Here is a 20,915-nt window from a genome sequence, read left to right on the forward strand (position 1 = left end):
ACTGGGGCATGAACCCGTGTCCCCTGCATTGGCAGGCAGACTCTCAACCACTGCGCCACCTGGGAAGCCCTAGGTATTTTTTTATTTTGTCTTTGATTTCTTAAGTGATCACTTGGTTATTTAGTAATGTATTGTTTAGCTTTCATGTGTTTGTGTTTTTTACGTTTTGTTTTCCCCTGTAATTGATTTCTAATCTTATAGTGTTGTCTTCAGAAAACATGTTTGATATGATTTCAATTTTCTTAAATTTCCTGAGGCTTGTTTTGTGACCCAAAATGTGATCTATCCTGGAGAATGTTCCATGCACACTTGAGAAGTATAATCTGCTGTTTTTGGATGGAACGTCCCATAAATATCAATTAAATCTATCTGGTCTATTGTGTCGTTTAAAGCTTCTGTTTCCTTATTAAGTTTCTGTTTCAGTGATCAGTCCATTGGTGCAAGTGAAGTGTTAAATTCCCCCACTATTATTGTGTTTTTGTCTATTTCCTGTTTTATAGCTGTTAGCAGTTGCCTTATGTATTGAGGTGTTCCTATGTTAGGTGCATATATATTTATAATTGTTAAATCTTCTTCTTGGATTGATCCTTTCATCATTATTTAGTTTCCTTCCTTGTCTCTTGTAACATTCTTTATTTTAACATCTATTTTATCTGTTATGAGTATTGCTACTCCAGCTTTCTTTTGATTTCCATTTGCATGGAATATCTTTTTCCATCCCCTCACTTCCAGTCTGTATGTGTCCCTAGGTCTGAAGTGGGTCTCTTGTAGAAAGCATATATATGTGTTTTGTTTTTGTATCCATTCAGCAAGCCTGTGTCTTTTGGTTAGAGCATTTAATCCATTCACATTTAAGGTAATTATCAATATGAATGTTCCTATTACCATTTTCTTAATTGTTTTGGGTTTGTTTTGTATGTCTTTTTCTTCTCTTGTTTCCCACTTAGGGAAGTTCCTTTAGCATTTGTTGTAGAACTGGTTTGGTGGTGCTGAATTCTCTTAGCTTTTGCTTGTCTGTAAAGCTTTTGATTTCTCCATTGAATCTGAAAGAGATCCTTGTTTGGTAGAGTAATCTTGGTTGTAGGTTCTTCTCTTTTATCACTTTAAATACATCATGCCACTCCCTTCTGGCTTGTAGAATTTCCACTGAGAAATCAGCTGTTAACCTTATGGGAGTTCCCTTTTATGTTATTTGCCATTTTTCCCTTGTTGCTTTCAATAATTTTTCTTTGTCTTTAATTTTTATCAATTTGATTACTATGTGTCTTGGCATGTTTCTCCTTGGGTTTATCCTGCCTGGGACTCTCTGCGCTTCCTGGACTTGGATGGCTATTTCCGTTCCCATTTAGGGAAGTTTTTGACTATAATCTCTTCAAATAGTTTTGGGTCTTTTCTCTCTCTCTTCTCCTTCTGGGACCCCTATAATGAGAATGTTGTTGCATTTAATGTTGTCCCAGAAGTCTCTTAGGCTGTCTTCATTTCTTTTCATTCTTTTCTCTTTATTTGTTCCATGGCAGTGAATTCCACCATTCTGTCTTTCAGGTCAGTTATCCATTCTTCTGCCTCAGAATACACTTATCCATATTTTGCTATTGATTCCTTCTAGTGTCTTTTTCATTTCAGTTATTGTATTGTTCATCTCTGTTTGTTTGGTTTTTAATACTTTTAGGTGTTTTTTCTTTAATTCTTCTAGGTCTTTGTTAAACATTTCTTACATCTTCTCCATTTTTGCCTTCATTCTTTTTCTGAGGTCCTTGATCATCTTCACTATCATTATTCTGAATTCTTTTCTGGAAGGTTGCCTATCTACACTTCATTTAGTTGTTTTTCTGGGGTTTTATCTTGTTCTTTCATCTGGTACTTAGCCCTCTGCCTTTTCATTTTGTCTTACTTTCTGTGAATGTGGTTTTTGTTCCACAGGCTGCAGGACTGTAGTTCTTCTTGCTTCTCTTTTCTGTCCTCTGGTGGATGAGGCTATCTAAGAGACTTGTGCAAGTTTCCTGATGGGAGGGACTGGTGGTGTGTAGAGCTGACTGTTGCTCTGGTGGGCAGAGCTCAGTGAAACTTTAATCTGCTTGACTGCTGATGGGTGGAGCTGGATTCCCTCCTTGTTGTTTGTTTGGCCTGAGGCGACCCAGCACTGGAGCCTACCTGGCTCTTTGTTGCGGCTAATGGTGGACTCTGGGAGGCCTCACACCAAGGAGTACTTCTCAGAACTTCTGCTGCCAGTGTTTCTGTCCTCACGATGAGACACAGCCACCTCCTGTCTCTGCAGGAGACCCTCCAACACTAGCAGGTACGTCTGCTTCAGTCTCCTATGGGGTCACTGCTCCTTCCCGAGGATCCCAATGCACACACTACTTTGTGTGTGCCCTCCAAGAGTGGAATCTCTGTTTCCCCCAGTCGTGTTGAAGTCCTGCAATCAAATCCCACTAGCCTTCAAAGTCTGATTCTCTAGGAATTCTTCCTCCCATTGCCGGGTCCCCATTTTGGGAAGCCTGATGTTGGGCTCAGAACCTTCACTCCAGTGGGTGGACTTCTGTGGTATAAGTGTTCTCCAGTTTGTGAGTCATCCACCCAGCAGTTATGCGACTTGATTTTATTGTGATGATGCCCCTCCTACCGTCTCATTGTGGCTTCTCCTTTGTCTTTGGATGTGGGGTATCTTTTTTGGTGAATTCCAGTGTCTTCCTGCCAATGATTGTTCAGCAGTTAGTTGTGATTCTGGTGTTCTTGCAAGAGGGAGTGAGATCACGTCCTTCCACTCTACTATCTTGAACCAATCTCCATCTGCAGCCATTTTGACTGGCACCAAGAGCTCTCCTGTAGATTCAGAAGGGCAGGTGGTCATTACAGAGGGAAAGTTCCTGAGATGCATATCATCTCCTCCAAAATGCCTTCCCTGACCCCTCCTTCTGACTTAGAACCTTCTTCTGTGGTTTTACAATATCCTGTCCTCATCTCTAATATAGTAAAGATATGTCATTTGTTGGTGTGTTTGCCTGTCTTTCCTATTTCCCCCTTCTCTGCCTAGTACCTCACCTCCCTACACACACTAAATTATATGCTCATGGGAAAACAGGTACCCACCTTTTCATCTGTATATCTTTAGCCTTTAACACAATGTCTTGCACATAGTAGTTGCCCAAGAAATGGTGAATGAATGAATTAATGGTTTGGGTGGTGGTAGGTTAATGTTGGTGTCAAACAGAAGCCTCTGAAGAAAATGGTCAGAATGTTTTGGGGGTGGGAATTTTTTAAAGTTACCAGCATTCTAAAGGATTCTGTTTATAATCCAGTGGAGATTCTGAGTTAATTTGTGGAAAATTGTTGTAATTGCAAAGTGTTCAGAGAACCAAAGGTACGAATAAGACACTGTCCTTAAGGATGGACCTTTGCTATATTCCAGGGAATATGGCATGGAAATTAAGGTGAGGGTTATGATGAAGACTAGTGCTTCTATTTCAAATTTTAGTTTACAAATTGTTTTCAAACATGTTATTCATTGGAAAGACATCTGGATTAGACATCAGAGAATCTGGGTTTCCAAAAAGTGGTCTAGCCTTTCTGAGCTTTAGCCTCTTGACCTGTAAAATGGAAATGATACATATATGCCCATCTCAAAGGGCTGTTGAGAGGATCAAATGAGACAAGATATGTGATGGCTATTCTAAAACTTACAGGCATAGCTGCTGGTGTGGGAAAGTGAGTCTGGGGAGCTATTATAAATGGCTCCACAAAATAAGTGACTGAATAGGTCAGTAAGATGAAGTTTTTACTGCCTCTGAGCTAAGAGCAAGACTTTAAAATCAATAGTATCATGAATAAATTTTGTGAAGTTCGCCCTCAGTTTTCTTATCCTTAAAATTAGAGAGTCCTACTGAAATGATCCCCAAATTACTATTGAACTAAGATACTAAGATGTTAGTGACATGCTTGAGACAAGGCATGGTGAATAAGTTCCCATTTAATGAATCTAAGAATACCAACACTCCTCAGAACAGTGCTTAGACCCTATAAATCTACATCACATGAGTGCAGCGTGAGTATCTGAAGCACATTGTCCTCTGGCTCGTGTTATAGCTGAGCTTGTTGGCAGCATTTCTAGCCCTTATTATCCCTAGTGGGCCTGTACCAATTGGCCAAAGCCTCACAGAGACTGGAAGAGCTAATTATTTATAGATGCAGCTCATCAGAGACTTTGAACCTTCGTTTGTCAACACAAATGAAGGGCTGATCTGCTGACTCCCATTCTTCCTTTCTCTTTTATGTACTGTCTGTTCCTTAATTCCTTGCATTTTGATGTGCCTTCAGTTCTGATGAATTCAAAGGTATGAGGATTTTAACTTCCTAATCCATCAGTTGGGAGTGATCAGGAGGCAGAGGAGAGAAATACTATCCCAATTCTTCAACTAATCTGTCACTAGGGGATTTCCATAGGAGTTTATGTTGGTTAGGCTATTTTTGTTAAAAGGAATTTTGATGGCCTTTAGTTTGGGTGAGTTATGTAAGAAATCACCTGAAAAAAAGGAAGAAGATATGGGGGTTTTGCTACGGCCTCAGGATTCTGGGAACTGCTAAACCACCAGGTCTCACAGAGCTTACTAAGTAGTTCGACTCAATAAATCATTCAGAATTCAGAGCAGCACAAGTGGCTGGGTCATTTGGTCAACCTCCTAAGCAACAGGGGTTCACAAATATCTATTCTCATGCTCTACCATTGTGGCAACTTGGCTAGTCTCCCTGTGTCCTTCAGCTACTATTCCCAAAACCAGCTGCTTCATTCTTTCTCTCTGTCTCAAGTTCTGATTGGTCTAATTAGTTCCTGTTGTCCATGATGAACAAAACTTCCACACCAGGTCATCTCATAGACTCCTGGCCAACCTACAGGTGGGCTGTCCTTAGACAAAGTGCCCACTTTAGGGGAGCACAGGCAAGAGTCACCATTGTGGCAGCTTGTGTGGACAGAAACCCTCAGAAGAGGGATGTGCGAAGAGCAGATGTTCTGAAGCCCAGCCTCCAGTAACACATTCAAAGTCAGTGCCGTAATGGGCTGAGATGCCTATCTGAACCAAATCTTCTTTCCTACAAGTAACTGTGATATATTAAAAGAAAATCCAACTTAAAAAGCACAAAGGCTTTAAGAACTCCTTTATGCACCATTTCATTATTTTTATTCCATGCTCCTCTTTGGTTAAAGATCATCCAATTAGTGAAGTTCCTAATGTACTAAAATAAACTTATCAAAATATAGTTGCCATATAACTTCTAAGTATCATCTGTTGGACAGAGTGAAGCACACATGTTCAAGGTTGTGTTTGATTTAACTAGTGGTATGGCCGTGGTGTTATTTTCTGTGATTATCTATTGCACAACTGAGTGCATTAGATATATTTAAGGTGACCTGGGCTTTTGTGGTGAGCTGGAGACCTAAACACTATTTACAACTTTGTCGTTCTGAGCTCTCAACATCCAGTTAACAGTAAGAACTTCCAGAGTTACAGTCATTTATAAATTAGAAATTAATGCAGAAATCTTATATCACCTGAAACCAAGCATCTTTGAAACAGCCACCTTCAGCAGACATTTTTAAAATCTCTGATCATCACAGCCATCTTATGGCATTTGATTCTCTCCATGTCTTGGGAAATGGTGTAAATATGAGGGAAGGTAACTGTATATTTATCTAAGACAGTGTCTCAAACTGTGGTCACAGAACTAGCATCACCAGAGGACTTGTTAGAAGTACAAATCCTCACGCCTTACCCCAAATCTCCTGAATCAGAAAGTTTGCTGATGGGGCCCAGAAATCTGTATTTTAACAAGCCTTCCAAAATATTCTTGTGTATACTAAAGTTTAAGAAGGCTGAACTAAGACTTTTGTGAGCTTCAGAAGACCCCAGGAAGACTCTATTTCCATAAGAACAATGCAGGATCCCCATCACTTGGTTAGAAACAAGAGCGTGTATTATTTCTCTAAGTACTTCTGACTGGGGTCAGATCTGGGAGGAAGCCCAGACTAAGGATGAATGTCATCAATGTACGTTTGTTCTCTTTCTCTATTCTCTGTCCTTCCCTTCTGCTCCAGCAGGCTGCCCCTCACCATGTCTAAGCTCCTTCAGTTTCCTACATAGTATTTCCTCCTCCTTCCTCTTTGTTAACCTAAACTCCATGTTTCCTTCCAGTTCTGCTTCAAAAAGGACTTCCTCCAAGAATTTTCCATGTTTTCTCTCAGCTGCATTCATCAAACATTTATTGAACACCTACTTTTTCCCTGGCACAAGTTACAAAGACAAATAAGACTCTGTCCCTGTTCTCCCATGCAATGAGGACACACAACAGATGATGCTCCTTTTTTGCTTTCACTCAAACCTTTCTCTACAGTTCCTAATAAATTGCCAGACAACTTTGCTCTGGTTTTAGGTTACTTCCAATATATGTTTATCTTCTCTACTAGATGGCAAGCTCCTTGAGGGCAGTGACCACATTTTTAAACTCATTTTGTATATTGCATGTTTCCTGGCAGCCTGCAGAGAATGTGTTGGGAGAATGTTGTTGGGTTGAATGAATGAGGTAATGGTTGAAACAGTAGTATAGATGTGCACAGAATGGATTCAGTACCTTCACGGTAAGCCTCTCTGTCTTTTCTTCCTCTGCCCTTTGAGTTACTCTTACCCACTTACCTGGGTTATGAAACCAATAAAATCCCAAAGACAACTTGCTTGAACAAAAGTGGATTCATGTTTCTCCATGCTGGGCTGGAGTGAATCCCAACAAATGCCAGGCCAGCCACCAGGTCAAATGCCAATTAAAAGTTTAAAAATAAATATTAAATCTGTACCTTAATTCTACCCCCTGCTTTTGGTTGGGATGATGTTTGGGTTTTGAAGAAAAATTTTGTAGAATCCTGACTTAGGGCCAAAAAGACCAATAGTTTTCCCTTAATTAGTGGAATTACAAAGAACCTGCCAAATGAATGATTTGTACGTGACCAGAGAGACACAGAGGAGAATGATGGTCTGTGTAGTAGTTATTATATGTCCACATCTTTCAGCTGAATTAGATTACATGCCAAGCTGAATCCTCCAAGAGCAGCTGCCTGCAGGTTGCTAACAAACTCTCTTTTGATCCATATGTCAAGTCAGTACTTAGGTTTATAGAGCACATACCTGCTTGCCAAGGTAACTGTTGGAAATATGAAAAATAAGATATTACAAACTCCATGTTTGCCAATTTGTTCAGCTCTTCATAGATCAAAGCTCCAGAGAGCATCTTAAAGGTTAAGCTTCTCAGCTGCATAGCACAGAGAGATCAGCTAGGTGCTTTGTGGCCACCTAGAGAGGTGGGATACGGAGGGTGGAAGGGAGACACAAGAGGGAGGGGATATGGGGATATATATGTATATGTATAGCTGATCCACTTTGTTATACAGCAGAAACTAACACAACATTGTAAAGCAATTATACTCCAATAAAGATGTTAAAAAAATTGAAGCTTCTAAGTAAGGACAGAAGGATAAGAAGACAAGTTTCCTGCGGCTCTCTTAGAAACTCATACCAGGGAAATCATCATCATCAATATTATATCCATGGGATGTTGGGGCTTGAGTCATCAGGAAACTTTGAGATTTGCTACCTGAATATGTGGCTTTAGTGACATAAAATTAGAAGGACTCGTCATGGAAAACACATGACTTTGTGACTAGGAGAGGTGGGAAGAAAATGGATGGGATGGTAATTTCTGTTAATGAAATAATTTTTTGCCACCTCATTATGATTCTTGACAGTCTTGGCAAGGTGGCAAAAATGAAAGCTACCTTTTAAAATAAAATAGAGCACTCAGGATCACTAAAGTTGTCAGTAGGAGGAAGAATCTCAGAGTAAGAAAAAGCAGCTGAACTATGGGACCTAGGCTTCCTAGGAGTGTTTATTAATTAGCAGTCTCAAGGTAACCTGCTTCCCACTTAACTCTGACCCAACCATGGACATATGGTTCTCCTCTGAGTGCTGTGAGGTCTAGCTATGACAAAGCCAAATTACTCAAACCAAATGTTGCTAACAGACAGGTAAGAACAAATAGAAAGTAAACCCAGGGAGTACTCTTAAGTGAAAATGATGTGGTTTATAAGATAATGCTCACTCTTCAGGGCTTATATCCCTTCCCTGCCCCAATGGGTAAGGCAGTGACATTCACGTAGTTCTTTTCCTCCTAGCACTCACCCTACAAACATGCATCCTGACTCATCAGATTGAGACTGACAGTAGGAAACAGGTTTGAATCTTATATTACAACTCTGAACAATAAATAATGACTGCCTGGGATGTTGGATTGAGAAGGAGTCTAAGTGACGAAAGTATGATTGACTGGTGATGTCTGCAATGGGCAAAGATAAGAGGATGGACAGGAAGTAGTGGGGGAATGACTATGCCTGTGCCAGGTATCTGGCATCCTGGTCTAGACCTAAGAAAGAGATACCAAGACAGAGGTACAGAATTCTCTCTTTCTCCACCCTAAGGACCTTACTCTTCCTCTATGTTGATACTTGAAATAATGCCTCCCCATTTCAGGGAAGACCCCACCTAAGAACAGGGTCCAATTTCTATAGGCAGCTGTGTTAGACTCTTGCATATTAGCCTCAGTATTCACACAGAAGAAACTCATGCTGATGGGGGAGGCATATCTTTCCATCAGCAATTTTTCTGTCTGGAATGAATCTCCATAACAGTCTCAGTCTTCCACTTGGCCACACGGGACCTGGAGTTTCTGAAGTTACAAGTAGCTGTCACAGGTAGAAGGCTAACCCTGTGGGTTGACAGTAAACTTTACAAAACAGTCCCTGCATGAGAGGGAAAATCTGACCATGCCTCGTCTCACCTTGCTTGTGGTGAAGTCATTCCTGATCAGCTCAAAGAGGAGGACAAGTTACAAAATAGCTGTAGTGAGGGGAAACCTGAAGAAGAGGGGAAATTGATTGCTTTAAAGGCAAGTGGCAGTAGGAAAACTTAGTGAAAGTAGGGACTAGGCAAAGGAAAAAATCATGAGTCTGGGGGGACCTAAAAAGAGGAAGCCATTCTAGATAAAGAGGAACTGACAGATTCTTCATATTGGTCACCCTCCCAAAGATCAAGCTAGATGGCAAGATGAGACTGAATATCAAGGTATAGCCACCAACTTTAAATCTGGATCTGAGAATAAAGTCCCCATCAGTGGTGGGCCTCACACCAGCCCAGAGCAACAGTCTAGACAGGGTAGCACTGAAACATCACAAGTCAACCTTCTCATCCCGCATGTAGCCTGGTGACAAGTGTTTATACAATATGATTGATCACCCTGCAGTTTGCTTTGTCAGTCAGTCATGTAGTTAATTACATGTTACTCTTGGGCACTATTATAAATAATGGTATGGCAAACAGTGCTAGGTTTAATGGTCCTGAGTGTTCAGCTATTAAATTGATGACACAGCTACATCAGTATTGATGAACAGGAATCTTCTCCAGCAAAGATAATTTATATCCCTTAGCATAATGGGCTATTCTGCTCCCATTTTTGCCAAGGCATCATTCATACTGATACAGGCAATGAATCCATCAATAAAGGAGGAACAAACATATTTTGTTTTGTAGTTTTTTTTAAAAATCCCCTGATAAATGCTGATCATAAGGAAACAGGGATTTTTGTATCGCTGACACAGAGCTTAAGGAAAATGTGAGCTCACCATAAAACTTGCCAAAACAGAAAAATAAGATGGATTCAGGAGAAAGAATTTGCATCCAAGCACAACTTCTCCAGAATGTACTGTCCACCTGCCTAGGGCATCCTTCTTTTCCACTCACTCTACAAATACACAGCCAAGTTCCTTGACCAAGTAAGCTGTGTATTATATACTGTGTATTATGCCCTAATCTTGGAAATTATTCACAATACACATTAGCAGGACCTGGAGTAGGGGAAGGCAAAAGGAGTATTGGCACAAAATTTAAGGAAGCTGTCACTCTTAGCTTTACACAAGTGGCAACCCTGTGCTTGTGGTGCCCTAAGAACAAATGCCTCATTAAATTTTGTGCCCTTGATGGCTGGTTGGCCTCAGGTTGGCATTTCAAAGTCTGCAATAGAGAAAACTGTTTAACTTCTATTATCTCAGGGTAACCCAAGCTTATTTGAGAATTCAGCCCTTTTTTATTTTTTATTAATACCCTATTAACCTCCCATAAACCTGGTGCTCTATGAAATTAACTTTTAAAATGCTTTGCTACCATATTGATTTTGATTTCTGCCCTTTAAAATGATAACCTTGATGTGGAGAATGCAATTTAGATGGAAACTCGGGTCCATTGGTCATAAACCACCATTGAAAATACATTGACTATTATGAAAGCCAGAAAAAAATTCTAATTATTTTCCACTACTTTTGCTGCCTTTTAAAATAGTTATTGATGAGCCTGTTACTAGGAGGGCCTTCCTATCAGTGAATGGATGGGTTTACACCCATCCATGGGTAAAGAAGGTCTGTGTCATCTCCCCAGAGACAAATAAAGCTATTGCTCTGTATAGTGATAGAAATGGAATGAGAAGAAAGGTTCAATTACTTGGGTAATAAGTCTGATAAGCTAGGTCAGTGCCCCTGCTTTATACTGTCAAAATCTCAGCTCTCTGCTTGTCCATCTTGAAAATGTGTGTCTGACTCCATCCAGATGAAAAGAATAGGGTATCTTTCTGGATGACTCAGAACCAAGCCCTCCTATCTCGCAGGAAAGTGTTCGACTCAAAAGTCTGTCTATAATAATTATTGTTTAGAAGAGGAGAAATTATTCTCTCTGACAAGGAGAGTTTCACCAGTAGCAATTTTAGGCTAACAACTTAGTACAGTTGTTTGGTTTTCTTGTTTCATGTAGGAACTGTAGACTCTTCCTCACACTCGCTAAGTAGGCAGCATAGCTCAGGGAGGTATAGATTGACCAGGAAGGGCTGGTTGTATGTAGAAAGGCTGAGTGACAGAGGGAACCCATCACAAGGAACTAAATGAAATTAATAAAAAGTATTGGACTACCGGAAGCTTGGTTTTAAGGGTGGCTGGGGTAAATCTACACAAGACTTCAATCAGAAGCCAGTTCCTGGATGAAGACTCAGGATCCAGACCAGGGTCAGAAGTGATGTCTACCCACAAGAGACATGATTGAGAGGGTAGCCAGGCCCTGAAGAGCATGAGCATGCAAGGTCCCCTGGTGCCCAAAGGATAACCTGGATGCCCCAGCAAGCCAAAGAAACATTGTAGACACGGGAACGGAGCAGGGACCAGTCAGTGGTGGTGATGAGGCAGGAGGATCCAGAACAATGTTTGTGACTCTGACTGGAATGCCTCAGTTATTTTATACTGTCTGTGGATAGAGGATTAGTCCAGTTTAAACTCCCAGAATTGGCTTGGGCGTAGCAGCAACAAATCTGTTTTCCATAAATTATTTCATGCGATTGGTTAGGAATGGCTCATTTCTCTATGCTTTTAGGATCTGTTTTGTTCCCTTGTTTTAAAACCTCCAAGTCTTGAACACCTATGATGGTTCCATGGGCAATAATTAAACAAGAGAAGCAAGTAAATGAGCTTATGTCGGAAACACACTGTAATCAAGCTGCCTGGCTGCACCGGGGCTCCCTCCTGGCTGCTGCGAGACCCACGTTGCCATTTTGTGGTTTTCAGACTGATTAAGCCATACGAATCGAGTCATCTGTTCTTTTCCGGTCTTCAAGCACCTTTTCCTCCTCAGGGACCAATGGAGTTTGCCTCCAGGCATCAAATTACAGCAATCAATAAACCACGAGCAGCATGGCTCATTTAGGAATAAAGACACAAGAATTTTTCTAGAAGAAACAATGATTACCTGTCATGAGTCAGGAGATTCACGGTGTTTATTAGAGGTCAAGAATGTGGGATTCAACAATTGACATGACCAAATACTAAACTATCCCTTGGGCCTCAAGCCTATGCTTCCTGTGATTCCTACCCAGGCAAATGGTACACTGCATCACCCAAGCCAGAAGCTTGTGGGTAATATCATGAAATTTTATTGTGTATATGATTTATACTTCAACAAAGTTGATTAAATGAAAAAAAACCATATTGTTAGGCATATAGGAACAAACGTTCAATAAACTTCAGTTTGCCTTTTACAATAAAAAGTCCTCATCATTTAGGAAAAAAAAGATGTAAGGAGCAGAGTGAGGTAAATGGCGCTGACCCAAGTCTGCAAGGGGAACTCGCGCTTTGGGATGCTTCTCCCACTGAGCACCTGGTCTGAGTTTCAGGATTAGAAGGAGCCCTGCCAGTCTGGACATAGGGCACTGATGATGAAGGTGGTACACCCCCAGGATGAGCACAGAGCACCCACCCCTTCTGCCCTCAGCCCCGAGCAACACCTCCCCTGCATGGAGAAACACTGAGCCCTCGGGATGCTTAAATCTGGGCCTCTTAGTGCATCTAACCCCTCTGTTCTCCTGACCTACATAAGACCCTGCTATTTTGTGAAAACTTTTCTTTCAAGCTACTTTTCTACTTATAGCTCCCTCCCCAGAACTCAGACATGAATCCATAGGGGTTAGACCTGTGGAAAATTCTGAGCATTTGTCACCAGACTCTACTCAGCCTTGCCCGACTCCTCTAAGATGTGGTTCTTTGTTCTTGGGCCCATCTTGTTGCCCCACTCTCTCCTCACCTTGAGTTGAGTCCCCAGGAGATACTCAGGCTCTCACACAGACAGATGTCTGCTAGTCCTGCCCACCAGCACAGCAAAGATGACTGCCAGAGATGCACATGGCTGAGGCCCCAGCCCTGCCCACCATTTCTGGAGCTGTACCTACATTTTGTTTATTTGAGAAACTCTCCCCTCCATCTGGATGCTGCATATGCCCATCTCTCAGGGTCCAGCTTCGTCCCTGCTCTACTGTGAAGATTTCTGTCTTCACTCCCTGTGGCATCCTGCCCTGCCAAACCTCAGAGGTCCAAATCAGAGTGTTCATGTTACAGATAGGGGAGCTACTTTTAATTCCCATCCAACTAGCTGCGGTGATGTCTGAAGGTTATTGCCAAGTCTGCAGTGAGTAAAAGCAATCAAGTGATGAGAAAATAATCAAAGGGGCGTGGACCCTCTTCCCATGGACACACTCTACCAAGGTCTGCCTGTGCTCAAGTCACAACCACCAGATAAGCAAATATACATTTAATACTCTTTTTTAGATGTTTACAGTCCTGTGTAAACCATTAAACCAATTTTGTGTTAAGGGTTGTCATTAAATTTTAACAAAAAAGAAGCCATTCCGAGTACTAAATTATGAATGAAATTGTCCCAAATCCCTAATCATAGCTATCCTGAAATATAATTTTATGTATTTGCCTAAAACTCCTTAAAATGATAGAAATCAAATTGCCTGATTTCCCAAAAGCTGCAGTTAGGAGACTGGTCTAGACTAAGTGATGTTAGAACACAGTTTGGTTCCTATGTTACTTATTCTGTTAGCATTTAATTTTGATGGTTTCAATTTAAAATTCTACCTTTAAATGAGCTCAGTAAGGCCCCACCTAGATTAATCATTCTGGATAATCTTAGAGTGCTTATTATCAAAAAGAACGTTAAAGATGTATATAAGTATATTCTTCCCTGGGAGAGGTCAGATATCCATGATTTAGTTGGTTAGTTAAAAAAAAAGAAAAAGAAAAATGGCCTGCCATTGAAAAGGCACATGGCATGAGTATGTTATGAAGCTATGTGGTATAATGAAAAGGGTCCTGAGTATAGAGAAATAAATCCAGGTCCACAGCCTAATTCAACTCTTGCTAGCTCTGTGCTTGGGAATAAGCCACCTTCAGTTGCTCTATTGAATTTTAGGATCACCATCTGTGAAAATGGACCTGCCATCTCATGGTGCTCTTGTGAGAATCACCATGAGAAGATGAACAACTGACTTTCAGTTGTCCAAGGGATATAAATTTACCTAGTGAAAGAAAAAATTGTCTTTTTGTCTTGTTTATGGTTTCCTTTGCTGTGCAAAAAGCCTTTAAGCTTAATTATGTCCCATTTGTTTATTTTTGCTTTTATTTTTGTTACTCTAGGAGGTGGGTCAAAAAAGATCTCACGTTTTATGTCAAAGAGTGTTCTGCCTATATTTCTTCTAAGAGTTTTATAGTGTCTGGCCTGACATTCAGGTCTTTAATCCATTTTGAGTTTATTTTTTGTGTATAGTGTTAGGGAGTGTTCTAATTTCATTCTTTTACATGTAGCTGAACAGGTTTCCCAGCACCACTTATTTAAGAGGCTCTTTTCTTCATTGTATAGTCTTGCCTCCTTTGTCATAGATTAGGTGACCATAGAAAAGACAACGCTCAGAATGGGAGAAAATATTTGCAAATGAAGCAACTGACAAAGGATTAATCTCCAAAATATACAAACAGCTCATGCAGCTCCATATCAAAAAAAAAAACAACCCAATCAAAAAATGGGTAGAAGGCCTAAATAGACATTTCTCCAAAGAAGACATACAGATGGCCAACAAACACATGAAAAGATTAAACAACATCACTAATTGTTAGAGAAATGCAAATCACTATTATTATCTCCTTTAACAGGGAGAGTAGTGAATAGAAATGCAACATCATTAATTATTAGAGAAATGCAAATCAAAACTACAATGAGGTATCACCTCACACCAGTCAAAATGGCCATCGTTAAAAAATCTACAAACAATAAATGCTGGAGAGGGTGTAGAGAAAAGGGAACCCTCTTGCACTGTTGGTGGGAATGTAAATTGATACACCCACTATGGAGAACAGTATGGAGGTTACTTAAAAAACTAAAAATACAACTACCATATGACCCAACAATTGCACTACTGGGCATATACCCAGAGAGAACCATAATTCAAAAAGACACAGGCATCCCAATGTTCATTGCAGCACTATTTACAATAGCCAGGACATAGAAGCAACCTAAATGTCCATCAACAGAGGAATGGATAAAGAGGATATGGTACATATACACAATGGAATATTACTCAGCTGTAAAAAGGAATGAAATTGGGTCATTTGTAGAGACATGGATGGACATAGAGACTGTCATACAGGGTGAAATAAGTCAGAAAGAGAAAAACAAATATCATATATTAACACATATATGTGGAATCTAGAAAAATGGTATAGGTGATCTTATTGGCAAAGCAGAAATAGAGACACAGACATAGTGTATGGACACCAAGGAGGGAGGGGTGGGTGGGATGAATTGGGATATTAGGATTGACATATATACATTATTGATACTATGTATAAAATAAATAACTAATTAGAGCCTATGTATACTTAGGGAACTCTACTCAATGCTCTGTGATGACCTAAATGGGAAGGAAATCCAAAAAAAGAGGAGATACATGTATATGTATAGCTGATTCACTTTGCTGTACAGTAGAAACTAACACATTGTAAAACAACTATGCTCCAATAAAAATTAATTTAAAAAAAAGAAAAGAAAGGAAGTAGTGTTACATTATCAGGTATTGATAAATAATTAAGAATTTTATGACTTTAATATAATTATCTCAGACTTTGGAACATAAAGTTGAAAAAGGAATAAAGATGCAATGCCATGTAACTAGGGAATTCTGGATCTGAAAGGACCTCAGAGAGCACTCACTCCAGCTCCCATTCCCCAGACACCCATTTCATAGAGAAGGAAACTGAAGCACAGAGATACTGAGAAGACACCCTAAGGTCTCACAGTGCTATCTGCAGAGCAAGGACAGAACTCGGCCTGCTGCTTCCCAGCCCCTGGCCCCTGTGTCTACAACAATTAAACCGTGTCCATAATCCCATGCAGACAATCCTTTGCCTGTGCCTATATCTACCACCAATAAAACATATTACCGAGTTTGATCATCTCCTTTAATAAAAATTAACCAGTTGATTGCAGTACCCTCCCTTTGCAGTGTGGAAACAGGGCCAATCTGAGGACTGCCATCCACTCAACTTAAGAAGAAAGACCTTTTTCATGAACTCATCACAGATTTATCTGAGTTCTTACTTGTGCCCAAGAACTGTGCTCAACCCTGATAGAAAGCTGAGTACTCAAGTTTCCTTCAAGTATTGGATAGAGACCAGTGGTGACCACATAGCTGGAGACACGTTAAAGCAGATGTAAACAGATTGCAATGGAAGCTTTGGGGGTGGTGTAACCAAGGAGCCAAGAGAAAGTGGACAGTGAACCCTACTTCACCTGGACAAATGACAGGTTACAGTGTTAAAACATATATAAAAATTTAAAAGGCAAGGGAAGAGTAGATTTCCTTTAAACATGAGAATTCTGCAGTGATGAGCCGCAGTTATGTAATTTTATAACCACAGTTTGGGTAGCTCACCCTGGCCTTCCAGGACCTGGATCACATTCAGATCCCGAGAACTCTGATGTTAAAGCCAATTGTACTTTAAAACCCAAAATATTCCATAATAGCAGGAGATCATTCACCTCTCTGTGTCTCAGTTTCCTCATCTGTAACGTGGAGATAACAATAATAGTGTCCCACTGATGGGGTTGCTGTGAAGATTAACTATCAGAGCATGTCAAGGGCTTAGAACAATGCCCGGGACAAAGTAAGTGCTCAATAAACTTTGGCATATCAGTATGAGAAGACCGATGGTCACTGAAAACTCACTTCTTAATATGAAGGTATGAATGCCAAGGGAGAAGATTAGGGAAGGTGCATCAGCCAGGGTTAACCGGAGAAACAGAACCAGTGGAAGATAGACATTAAGAGATTTATTGCAAGGAATTAGCTTATGCTGTTTTGCGGGCTGGCTGGACAAGTCTGAAATCCCTAGAGCATACCCTCAGGAAAGGCAGGCTGGAACTCTCAGGCTAACTGAAGTTAAGTTATGGCCCAAAGGCAAAATTTCTCCTTCTTCAGGGAAGCCTCATTCTGCTCTTAAGGCTTTCAATGGATTGTGTCAGACCTACCCAGATTATTAAGGAAATCTCCTTTACTTTTAGATTTCTTAACAGCTTTATTTAATTGATACATAAAGAACTGTACATATTTAATGCATATAATTTGATGAGTTTGGACATATGCAAACATATGCAAACTCATATGCATATGAGTTTGAACCTGTGAAACCATCACCAGAATCAAGGTAACAGATCCCACACGTTCCAACATTTCCTTATGTCCTTTTGACTTGTTTTGTGATAAAAACACATAACATGAGATCTACACTATTAACAGGTTTTGAAGTGCACAACACCATATTACAAACTATAGGCACAATGTTGTACAGCAGGTCTCTAGAACTTACTCATCTTGCATGACTGAAACCTTACACTCATTGAACAACAAGACCCCAATGCCTCCACCCCTCAGCAACCTCTATTGTATTCTCTGCCTCTATGAGTTTGACTGTTATAGATGCCTCATAAAAGTGGAATCAGGCACTAGTTGTCCATCAGTGACTGGCTTATTTCAGTTAGCATAATGTCCATCCAAGTCACAAATGGCAAGATTTTCTTCTTTAAGGCTGAATAATATTCTATTGTATGTATATACCACATTTTCTTTAGTCATACACTTGGGTTATTTTCATATCTTGGCTATTGTGAATAATGCTGCTGAAGTTAACATGGGAATGAAGATATCTCTTCAATATCCTGACTTCAGTTCTTTGGATGTATACCCAAAAATGAGATTGCTGGATCATATAGTAGTTCTATTTTTAATTTTTTGAGAAACCACTATACTGTTTTCCATAGCTGCTGCACTGTTTTATATTCCCACCAACGGTTACAAGGGCTCCAATTTCTCCATATCTTTGCCAACAATTGTTATCTTTTGTGTTTTTTTAATAATTGTCATCCTAATAGATATGAGGTGATATCTCATTGTCATTTTGATTTTTCATTTCCTGATAATTAATGATGTTGAGCATCTTTTCATATACCTGTTAGCCATTTGTATATCTTTTTTGGAGAAACGTCTGTTCAAGTCCTTTGACCATTTTTTAATCAGGTTATTGGGGTTTTTTTTGCTATTGAGTTGTAAGAGTTCCTTATACATTTTGGAAATTAATCCCTTATCAGATATACAGTTTGCAAATATTTTCTCCCATTCTGTAGGATGCCTTTTCATTTTATTGATGGTTTCCTCTGCTGTGCAGTAGATTTTTATAGCTCCTGTAGGAGTTTGATATAGTCCCACTTGTCTATTTTTGTGTTTGTTGCTTGTGCTTTTAGTATCATATCCAAGAAATCATCGCCAAGATGAATGTCAAGAATATTTTCCCCTGTGTTTTTTTTCTAACTGTTTTACAGTTTCAAGTCTTATGTTTAAGTCTTCTATCCATTTTGAGTTGATTTTTGTGTATGGTGTAAGGTAGGGATCCAATTTCATTTTTTTGCGTGTGGATATTCAGTTTTCCCAACATCATTTGTTGAAGAGACTCCCTTTTCCCCATTGTATATTCTTGGCACCCTTGTCAAATATCAATTGACCATATATGTATGGTTATTTCTGGGCTATGTATTCTGTTCCATTGGCCTATAGATCTGTCTTTATGGGAGTACCATGATGTTTTAATTCCTGTGGCTTTGTAATATATTTTGAAGTGATGTCTTCAGCTTTGTTCTTTTTCTCAAGATTGCTTTAGCAATTCTGTGTTGACAAAATTCAACACTTTTTCATGATAAAAATGCTCAACAAACTAGGAATGACCTCAACATAATAAAGGCCATACATGACAAGTCCACAGCTAATATATTACTCAATGGTGAAAATGTTAAAGCTTTTTCTCTAAGATTAGGAATAAGAAAAGAATGCCCTCTCTTGCCACTTCTTTTCAACATAGTGCTGAAAGTCCTAGTCAGAGCAATTAGACAAGAAAAAGAAATAAAATCCATTTTTGTCACTTTCTAGATGTCTAGTCAAGTCACTTGACCTCTCTAAGCCTGTGACTGATACCTGTGAATGGCAATAATAATATTGTCATTTCAGGGTTATCATACAGGATTAGAGACCATAAACACAAATGGCCTGGGTTCATAAGAGATGATCATTTAGGAAAAGCTCCAAAGTTTAACTTCTTTTAGTTCAAAGATTACCTATTGTTAACTGTGTGGTGTTGGAAAACTTACTTCACCTCTCTGTGTCTCAGTTTCCTCATCTGTAAAATGAGCATAATGAAAAATTATTCTGGGTATTAAGTGAATTTACATATGTAAAGTGTTCAGAACAGTTTCTGGTACATAGTAAGCACTATATATGTTGTAATTATTATAATTTGCTGTTTTGTGGTTGGCGGGGGGAATTAGGTAGGCAGGAAACCTGGACTTTCGTCTGCACTGGGTGAACTTGCAGGAGTCGCTTCCTTTCTCTTCCATTAATTTCCTTCTCTGTAAAATGAGGGAGTTGACAAGACCATCTGTCGAGCTCAGACATTTTAAGATGATATACCTAAACTATACTGTGAGCTGTGGGAATGTGGAAGGCCTCCTGACTTGTAGACAGTTTTGAGCTGCCACTCTGTCACCAATCTGTCAAAGTTTCCTTATTGATTCACACCAAGAACCTGCCTCTGTCTCAGCTTTTCTGCAGGGCAGTTGATCTGTTTACTTTTCACCATGACATGTTCCTCTGTCAACTGTATCAGAGCTGTCATAAGCCAGCTTCATGGCAGGGAGAGAAAGACCGTGGTTTTATTTTTCTGCCTCACTGTGTCTTCTTTCCTCTGGGACCTTTCTGAGAAAGGTCGAAACAGGATTCTGCAACTGGCATGATGAGGAATGCCACCAATTGAAGAAGCAGGGCCCATGTAAACAGCGGTGCCTGCCCCCCAGGAGGCCAGGCCTGGAACCCTCTTGGGCCTGACTCATCATCCAGCCCAGGGGAATTCTGCCCCAGAGAGAGCAAACGTCCTGAGTGTTATGGTGGCAGGTGGAAGGAGGGCAGTAACTAACCAAAGCATGACGGGAAATCTAAGAGAAGGCAGATAGGTGGTTTTGCTTGAGATCTGGTCACAAACCAAAGTACTACGTACATTCCCTCTTGCTTTTCCTATATTCTAATGGAGAGATTAAAAGAAACACAGTAAAACACAAGGGAGTGTTGAAAAGACTCTTTTGGCCCCTTTGCCTTTTTATCTGCTTCCCCCCAAGATAGAAGACTGAGTAAGTGTCAGACTCAGATGTCCCAGGGCTGTGTTCACTACTGCGCACAGTTAGGAGCCTGAGAGGCAAGGTCCCAGAAACACACTTCCTTCTCTTTCTGTGCCCAGGCCAGTCAAGCTTTCTTTTGCTTCTGGCTCCAGGTAATGACTGTGTGAGTGTCAGGGTCAGTAAGGAGGGGCTGGCAAATAGAGAGAAAAAACCCTGTTGTGAGTAACTGAGATCAGTAGACAAGTCTTTGACAGTGTGATGTTCACAGTGCACATCCTGAGTGATGTTTCCCACTGGGTGGATGTTGATACAATCCACTGTGACAGAAAATAAATGAGTAGGAATAAGTTTGGGGGGGATTATGTTTCATTCGGGGCATATTTCATTTTAGGTCTGTGTGGTATCCCACAGGTCAGAAAATAGATTTACAAACCAGGTTTTCCAGGCAGCACTGGCCACTGAGGTCTTCATCCCAAGAAAGAACTAGGCTGCCCCTTGAACACCAATATTCCAGGGAAAACCTCTGAGTAAATGTCTCCTTGCTGCCTCGATCTTATCTGACTTCTGGGGTTCCTGGCTGCAGTCCCTGGTTTAAGATGTAGAAGCGATATCTGAAGTGCTTGAAACCCTAATCCAACCTCCACCCCAGAAAAAATGGGGACTCCCTCTTCATCTAAAGATGTGTGACCAAGCAGAGGGATGGCTACTGATTTAATCTGCATCACACTGCAAAGTGTTACTTGC

The 20,915-nt window shown here is 40.2% G+C and overlaps 1 protein-coding gene across 1 annotated transcript in view; it reads left to right on the plus strand.

Moving 5' to 3' along the window:
• The window catches only part of CPNE4 (copine 4), a 576,520-nt gene that overhangs the window by 509,336 nt on the left and 46,269 nt on the right, over positions 1-20,915 (plus strand). The gene's annotated exons all lie outside the window — the stretch shown is intronic.

The sequence above is a fragment of the Lagenorhynchus albirostris genome, chromosome 5, assembly GCF_949774975.1.
Source record: "Lagenorhynchus albirostris chromosome 5, mLagAlb1.1, whole genome shotgun sequence".
NCBI classification, from domain to species: domain Eukaryota; kingdom Metazoa; phylum Chordata; class Mammalia; order Artiodactyla; family Delphinidae; genus Lagenorhynchus; species Lagenorhynchus albirostris.